The following is a 9217-nucleotide window of genomic DNA, read 5'->3' as shown; positions in this document are numbered from 1 at the left end:
CAGAGTGCCTCTGTGCTCTGGAAAAACTTCTGGATCGATCCACGGATCGATCCAGCACTTATCGCGCGAAGCAGCAGCGTCCCAATCGATCCACTGATCGATTGGGACCTCTGGATCGATCCACGGATCGATCCAGAGAGGTTCTGTTCGTGGGGACTCACCGGATCGATCGGTGGATCGATCCAGATCTTCTGGATCGATCCACTGATCGATCCAAACCTGCTGGATCAATCCACGGATCAATCCAAACCTGCTGGATCAATCCACGGATCAATCCAAACCTTGGTTTTTGCCCAAAGCCCCCTAAACCAACATCTAGTCAACCATGACTTGTTGGTACATAAGACCTAGCATCCGGTCACCCTTGGCCAGCTAGGACTCTCTCACCAAGTGTCTGGTCAATCCCTTTGACCCACTTGGACTTTTCTCTTCTTGCCAAGTATCCGGTCACTCCCTAAGACCTACTTGGACTTTTCTTCCTCGTGCCAAGTATCCGGTCAATCCCTTTGACCTACTTGGACTCTCACCAGATGTCTGGTCAACCTTGACCCATCTGGATTTCTCTTGCCTGGCTTCACTCACCAGGACTTTCCCAATTGCCTAGATTCACTCACTAGGTCTTTCACCTGGCTTCACTCACCAGGATTTTCCTCCTGCCTAACATCCCAGTTAGGACTTCCCAGTCAAGTATCCGGTCATCCTTGACCTACTTGACTCTTCTTCAATCAATATCTTATTGTCAAACATCTAAACCCAAACCAAGACTCAGCTTGGTCAACCAGGTCAACCTTGACCTGAGGGATGTTGCACCAACAATCTCCCCCTTTTTGATGTTTGACAATACCACAATAACACTTACAATGCCACATGTAAGTTAGGCTAATCCCATAGCCTCATTCTTCATGCCACTAGGTAATGAAAGCATAAGTTAAGCTTTTCATTCTCCCCCTAAGAGGGAAAACTCCTTCTTAGATAATGAAAGCCTAACTTACTCCCTTTCACACGTCCTTTCATTCTCCCCCTATTGGCACACATCAACCTATGCCCCCTCTTTGGGCACACTTCAACAAATCCATTTGTTGAAAACTCTCCCCCTGAAGAGTTGCTCATCATTGGTTACAACTTCACTGTTGAACCAACATGATAATGAAGGTCCCATACCCTTCATTTATCCTTAACTTCTTCCTCAATGTAGACAAATACCCAACCTTGATCATTTTCTAACATCTTGAGTTCCCACTTGAAATAATGAGGATATCCACTCCCCATTTCAAGTTCAAAAGCTCGTCCATGAGCATTTTCTTTAAAGAAGGTTAACCACCTTCCAAGGTTCATGAAAAATAATTTTCATGCCTTTAAAGAGTCCCTCCCCCTAAAGACATGGTGGTAACTTCTGTCATTGCACCAACAATGACTTGGAATCCCTAAACCTTTAGGAAACCCAGATTTAAAAGTTTTGAGGTTCAAATGTTCAAAATTTGAAACAAACCTCAACCTAAACTTCAATGAAGTCTTCCTTAACCATTCCATCCTTGTTTTCAACACGAAAACACCATTTTTATGTATACAAATATATTTTAAGGGTTTGGAATGGTTACATAGACTAACCATGGTTCAAAGATGCTGAAGTCAGGCCTTCCCAGCCAAAATCAGCAACTTGGATCGATTGGAGTTGGGATCCAATCGATTGAACCAACCGAATCGATCCACTGATCGATTCAGTATGTGTGGATCGATCCACTGATCGATCCAGCGAGCTTCTGCTTGCGAGATTTACCTTCTGAATCGATCCACGGATCGATTCAGGAACTCCAATCGATCCATGGATCGATCGGAGTTCTGATAGTTGCTGAAATTCCATTTCAGTCAACTTCAGAAACCCCTAGAAAATTCTACAAAAATCCAAAAATCATGAAATTTCGTGTAGACATTATTTAGGACATACTTAATCATGGAAAAATAGCTTTCTATGAAAATACTTTATATTTTCAAAGATTGACACAAACTTGAAAACTTGCAAAAACTTTAGCGTTTTCTTCAAGTTTGTGTCTAACTATTCAATGGTGATTACTATCAAAAGATAGCCTTCACCAAAGTTTTCCAAAAACATTTTAAAAACATTTTCAAAACCAATATCCCATCATGTTCCTTGGGCATAATGCACATGACTTGTACATTAGCTTTCCCAATGATGGGAAAACACATAACTATGTGTTTTGATGAACTTAAAACTCAAAAGAATGCACTAAATCAACATCTTGAGTTTTGTTCATCATCCTAACATCTCACTTGTATCTAATGTGCACTGAAACACATACAAGTCATCTTATAGGTCTTTGTGAGATGTAAGATTTTGGTTTTGCCCTATTCTAGGGATCATGCATATCTATCTAGGCATTTTGAGAGGTAGACATCCACAAAGGATGTTACTTGTTGATTTACTTGTTAAACAAATGTCACTTGTTTATTCCACTTGTTGTAAACAAATGCCACTTGTTTAACTAATGCCATATGTCCTTAATTTTTAAGGAAATAAACATAATGCATGATAATGTTATGGCATACATCAAAATAAAATAGCTTTCAAAAGAAAGATTCCTATAACTACATGATGTATGTATGGCATGACATGGTATTTTTGTATTTTTCATGATAAGTCATGAATGCAAAATACAAATAAGATAAAATATGATGTCATGGCATATTATGAGCAAACAATCATGGCAAGGTTTAGCATAAATAAAATATACCTAGATTACCTATCTAAGTATCGTTAATCTTAGCTAATCCTAAAACTTAAACCCTAGATTGCCCAAAGTGCTTCAAGAGAGTGCCAAAACCTAAATGGACATTTCTAATTCTCTTGATTAATTTATGCCAATTGAAATTAAGCTTATCCTCAAATGTTGGCATATTCCATTTTTCCTCAAGAGTAATCACATAAATCAAGGCCCGGAGTGCCTTAAAATTTATAAGAGAATACCAAAATCCCAACTTGGTATTTCTCTAGGTTTTCCCAATTTATGTCTTTTTAAGATAAAATCAATTTTCCACCATTAGGCACATTTTACTCTTTCAAGGAGTAAATAATAATTCCATTTCATTTTCAAAGGTTAACAAAAACCTTGAAAATGCTCCTTGAGTGTCAATTTCCTCAAAGTTGGGTTAACTACCATTCTAATCGGAGTTGACACTCTCTAACCCATCTATGGGGTAGAGAAGATGCTCCTAGGAACCCAACACCTATTGGTGCTCCTTGGATGCTCTAGGTACTCACTAGGATAACTTCCTAGATACCTTCCTAGTAACCTTGTTGAGCTTCTTAGAAGCCTTGGTCACATTTTCTAGGTCAACTCTAGGGATAGCCTCTCTTGTGACCTTGTTAGTGACTTTCTTAGACTTCTTAGAAGTCTTAGTCACTTTGGTTGCAAAGATACTTCTAGGGATATCTTCCCTTGTATCTTGGACTTGACCTCTAGACTTAGGGTTTGTTCCATAGCTATATGGAACCCTATGATAACTAGGCACATCCTTTTTAGCTTTGGGTTTGTATCCCAAACCTCTATGACCATTGGATGACCTTTGTGCTCCTAGACCTAGGCTATGCTCATTTTGGCCTAATAAGATATTTTCCATCATTCTTAGGGTCTTTTCCATTTTATCAAGTCTTGACCTCAAGACTTGATTTTCCATCACTAAGTCCTTAGTTTTTGGTTTTCCATTAAGTCCATGAGCATTTTTGTTTCTAGGCTTGTAGCTACAATCCTTAGAGTTCTTGCCTAGACTTTTACCTACATTCCTAGCCTTAGGTGTAGTAGTTTTGGCATGTAGGGCCACATGCTTTTCCTTAAAGCCCTCATGCTTCCTATTCTTATGGTAAATCGCATTAAAATGATAAAATTAGAACTATCATGCTTTTTACCATAATGTAAAGGAGTAGGCTCAATAAATGTTACCTTCTTCTTTACCTTGGAGGCTCCCCCTTGACTAATGCCTCCTTGAGCCTTGACCATCTTCTTCCCCTTGAGGCATTGACTCCGGTAATGCCCCTTTTGATTGCAAGAGAAGCATATGATATGCTCCTTGCTCTTCTTTGTTCCGGGAATGGTCTCCTCGGGCTTCTCCTTGCCCTTCTTCTTGGCCAAGTTGGGACACTTGCTCTTGTAGTGCCCACTTTCCCTACACTCAAAACATATTATATGATTTTTATTTTTAATTGAAACATTTATACCTTCTTGTGTAGGGATGACACTTGCTCCTCCATTTGCTATTTCTTAAATTTCGGAGGTGGCACCATCTTCTTCTTCTTCACTTGACCCGGATGTAGAAGCTTCTCCTTCTTCTTGATCCGGAGTCACCAAGGATTGCTCCCCCTCAATCCTAGAGGTGGAGGCTTCATCATCTTGAACATGAAACAAGGAGTATGCTCCCTCCTTGTTCCCTTCGTTGCATTCCCTTGAGGATGAAGCTTCTTGGATTTCCTCTTCTTCGGAGGTTGAGCATCTCTCAACCTCGGAGTCCTCCTCTTGGTCTTGCTCCAAAGAGTCACCCTCTGGGATTCTTCATGATCTTGTACAGTGGAGGGGATCTCTTTATGAAGCTTGGCCAATTTGCTCCATAGCTCCTTTGCATCTTCAAACTCTCCAATTTTGCAAAGGATGGTGCTTGGCAATAAATTGACCAAAAGCTTGGTCACTTTGTCATTTGCCTCGCACCTTTGGACTTGCTCCGGGCTCCATTTGCTTTTCTTTAGAACTTTGCCCTTTGAATTTCTTGGAGCCTTGAAGCCTTCCATTAGAGTAAACCATTGCTCTATCTCCATCATAAGAAAATTTTTGATTCTTGATTTCCAAGAATCGAAACTCGTAGAAGTGTATGGTGGAGCCACCCTTGTGTCAAATCCAAGCCCATCTTGGAATTGCATCTTGAAGTTGAGCTTGATAAAGTCTTGAACTTGAAGAATTTGCTCCAACTTCTTCACCCTCTAGCTTTTCTTGATATGCTTGACCCTTCCGGCGATGATTCCGGTGAAGAGCGGCCTCGCTCTGATACCACTTGTTATGACCAAAAGTAGCTAGAGGGGGAGTGAATAGCTCGTCGCGTGCTCGTTGCTCGGTGTTGCTTGTTTCTTCAAGAATGCGCAGCGGAAAATACATAAACAAACACAAACACGCTAACACTAGGAGTTTACTTGGTATCCACCTCCAACGGAGATGACTAATCCAAGGATCCACACCACGCACGCACCCTCCACTATGAAAACACTCCTTTTCGGTAACTACCGAGGGCGGAGAAGCCCTACAAGACTCTCAGTACAAGAAGAAGAAAGGGTAGTAAAGAATAAGCAAAAGCTTACAAGAAATGCAGTAAAAACCCTAGCTTCTTCTTCTTCTCGTTGCAACTCGCCTCTTGACTTGGATGAACCTCCAAGAACCTTCAAGAACTGGCGGTGAGGAGCTTAGAGAGTGCTGGGGAGGAGCTGTGTTGAATCTGGAATGAATCGGTGAAGTTCTGCTGAAGAAATCGCACGCCAACAGCTATAAACGACGCCAACGGTCGAATCCCAATCGATTGGATTGCTCCCAATCGATTGGGGAGGCTTTGGATCGATCCACGGATCGATCCAGAGTGCGTGCTCTGGAAAAACTTCTGGATCGATCCACGATCGATCCAGCGCTTATCGCGACTTCCTCCCAATCGATCCACCGATCGATTGGGACCTCGATCGATCCACGGATCGATCCGAGAGAGGTTCGTGAGGACTCACCGGATCGATCGGTGGATCGATCCAGATCTTCGGATCGATCCACCGATCGATCCAAACTCCTGGATCAATCCACGGATCAATCCAAACTGCCGGATCAATCCACGGATCAATCCAAACCTTGGTTTTGCCCAAAGCCCCTAAACCAACAACTAGTCAACCATGACTTGTTGGTACATAAGCCCTAGCATCCGGTCACCCTTGGCCAGCTAGGACTCTCTCACCAAGTGTCTGGTTAATCCCTTTGACCCACTTGGACTTTTCTCTTCTTGCCAAGTATCCGGTCACTCCCTAAGACCTACTTGGACTTTTCTTCCTCGTGCCAAGTATCCGGTCAATCCCTTTGACCTACTTGGACTCTCACCAGATGTCTGGTCAACCTTGACCCATCTGGATTTCTCTTGCCTGGCTTCACTCACCAGGACTTTCCCAATTGCCTAGATTCACTCACTAGGTCTTTCACCTGGCTTCACTCACCAGGATTTTCCTCCTGCCTAACATCCCAGTTAGGACTTCCCAGTCAAGTATCCGGTCATCCTTGACCTACTTGACTCTTCTTCAATCAATATCTTATTGTCAAACATCTAAACCCAAACCAAGACTCAGCTTGGTCAACCAGGTCAACCTTGACCTGAGGGATGTTGCACCAACAAGGGAAACTCTGTCTATGCATGTCTATGAAGATATGACTTCGACCTGGTGCATTTGGCTTAGTGGAACTAACCGAAGCTATCCCTTACGAATCCTAACTAGTTAGATCAAGGTTTTGTACTAAGTTCAGTGGATAGGATTATTTGGAAACTTTGAAGGCATTGTTACTCTAATGATATCCAAGTGACTCACCAGAGCTTAGAGGTTTATCCAAAGAGTGCATATTTGCTGCGCCCAAAGCTAAACTTGAATCTAACACAAAGTTAAACCAAACCCTATAATTGAACATCAAACTCATCTCACAAAATCATAGGATTCCCTGATTGATAATGTAGATCGGGTGAGATGACTAAGGTATTCAAATTCAAATTCAAATCAAAATCAAATCAAATTCAAATCAAAATCAAATTAAATTCAAATTAAAATCAAATTCAAATTAAATTCAAATCAAATTCAAATTAAATTAAATTAAATTAAATCAAATTCAAATTAAATTAAATCAAATTCAAATTAAATTAAAACCAAATTCAAATTAAATTAAATCAAATTCAAATTAAATTAAAACCAAATTCAAATTAAAATCAAATTCAAATTAAATCAAATCAAATTTAAATTTAAATCCAAATTTAATTAAAAACTATTTTTAAATTTAACTTGATTTTTTTAAAATTTTATCTTAAAAATTATTTTCAAAGTTTTTTTTCTTAAATTAAAAGTTATTCTTAAAATTTAACCTAAAAATTATTTTTAAAAACTTAAACTTAAAAATTATTCTTAAAATTTAGCCTAAAAATTAAAATAAAATTATTTTAAAAAAAAACTTAACTTAAAAATTATTCTTAAAATTTAACCTAAAAATTATTTTAAAAACTTAAACTTAAAAATTATTCTTAAAATTTAACCTAATTTTTTTTTTAAAAAAAAACTTAAACTAAAAATTATTCTTAAAATTTAACCTAAAAATTATTTTTAAAAACTTAAACTTTAAAATTATTCTTAAAATTTAATCTAAAAATTATTTTTAAAAACTTAAACTTTAAAATTATTCTTAAAATTTAATCTAAAAATTATTTTTAAAAACTTAACTTAAAATTTTTTTTAACTTAAATTTTTTTTTAACTTAAAAATTTATTTTCAAAATTAATTTAACTTAAAATTTTTTCCTTAAAAATTTATTTTAAAATTTAATTTAACTTAAAATTTTATTTTCAAAATTAATTTAACTTAAAAATTAATTTAACTTAAAAATTTATTTTTAAAATTAATTTAACTTAAAAATTAATTTAACTTAAAAATTTTCTTTAACTTAAAATTTTATTTTTAAAATTATTTTAACTTAAATTCTTTAAAAAAATTATTTTCAAAATTAATTTAACTTAAACATTATTTTCAAAAATCTTAACTTAAAAATTACTTTCAAAATTTTAACTTGTTTTTAAAAATTAAGTTAGGTGGTTTAACTTAAATTTTTTAAAAAAATTTAACTTAAAAAAAATCAGAAACCAGGGGTGCTCGCCCCTGGTATAAGCCTCTGGGCGCCCGGAGCTGATCCGGGCGCCCCACCTCGCTGTGGTCCAAGCACCCGGACTCCATCCGGGCCCCCAGACCACTCTATATAAGAGAGGGTTGGGCGCCCCAACCTTTGCACCTCCTCTTGGCGAAGCCATTTACTAGGCTTTAACGCAAAAAGTCTAAAAATTTTAATTTTCCTCTTTCGTTTGGCTCTTACGCTGTTGCGAAACAACCGAGGTCGTCAGTTCTAATATTTTCCACAATGCATCGGTAAAATTTGTACTCTTCCAAAAGTTCTTTTAATAAAGTTTTGTTCTTACTTACTTAGTTTTATTTGAAAAATTAGGAAACGTTCTACTCCTGGTGCTGGACCCTCGACCGCTAGTACGGACCCTAGGTTTTTCACCGATGAACTTAGGATTAAGTTTGAGTCTACCATTTATATGTCCACTTGGACTAAGTGTCTAGATAGACAATATGTTATGAAGTCTTGCATTCCAGCTGTAGAGGTCATTGACTACTACCAACTACAGCGTCTAGTTTACTGTACCAGTCCAACTAATATAGATTTATGTGCTGAACTGTACAACAACTTAATTAAGGTAGATGATCTTACATATACCTCTAGAGTTGCTGGCGTTGATATCACACTGTCTCCGAGTGTCCTTAGGACCTTTCTAGATCTACGACCATCTGCATGCACCTTTCAGTGCTATCCCCCTAGGGATCCACCATTTGGTGATCCCTACTCGCACATTACTCTTGATACGATATATTCGTATTTCTTTAGGGGAGAGCGAGTACCCACTGTCACCCAGTTCAGGTCTGTTTCTCTTCGAGTCTAGGACTATGCCCTTTATCGGGTCTTAGTCTCGTGTATTTTGCTGTTGACCACCCATGACATCGCGGTGATGCGTCCATTCCACTCTTTCCTTCTGTATGCCTTTTGCCATAGGTTAGACAATAGACATAGATGTTAGTTTACATATCTTTCATGCTATTATCTACTCCGCCGAAGTCACCACCAGCGGACGGGTTCATATGTCGTACTGTCACATCTTGACGACATATATTGCCTCTTTACATATTGACATCACTAGGGGTGACGTCCGACATTTGACTGAGTTTGACGTCGTAGGGTCTAGGAACTTTTCCTTAGGAGGTGTTCATACCGATAGTGAGGGTGTCATGTCCTGGCGGAGAGGGGCACAGCACCAGCCCGATCCAGCTGTCGATCCTGATGCACAGGGAGGGGACGTCGGACGCGATGAGTTCTGGGTTGCACTCTTC

Source organism: Zingiber officinale, chromosome 8B, assembly GCF_018446385.1.
Source record: "Zingiber officinale cultivar Zhangliang chromosome 8B, Zo_v1.1, whole genome shotgun sequence".
NCBI classification, from domain to species: domain Eukaryota; kingdom Viridiplantae; phylum Streptophyta; class Magnoliopsida; order Zingiberales; family Zingiberaceae; genus Zingiber; species Zingiber officinale.
The sequence above is the reverse complement of the archived record's forward strand: the minus strand, read 5'-3'. Positions refer to the sequence as shown.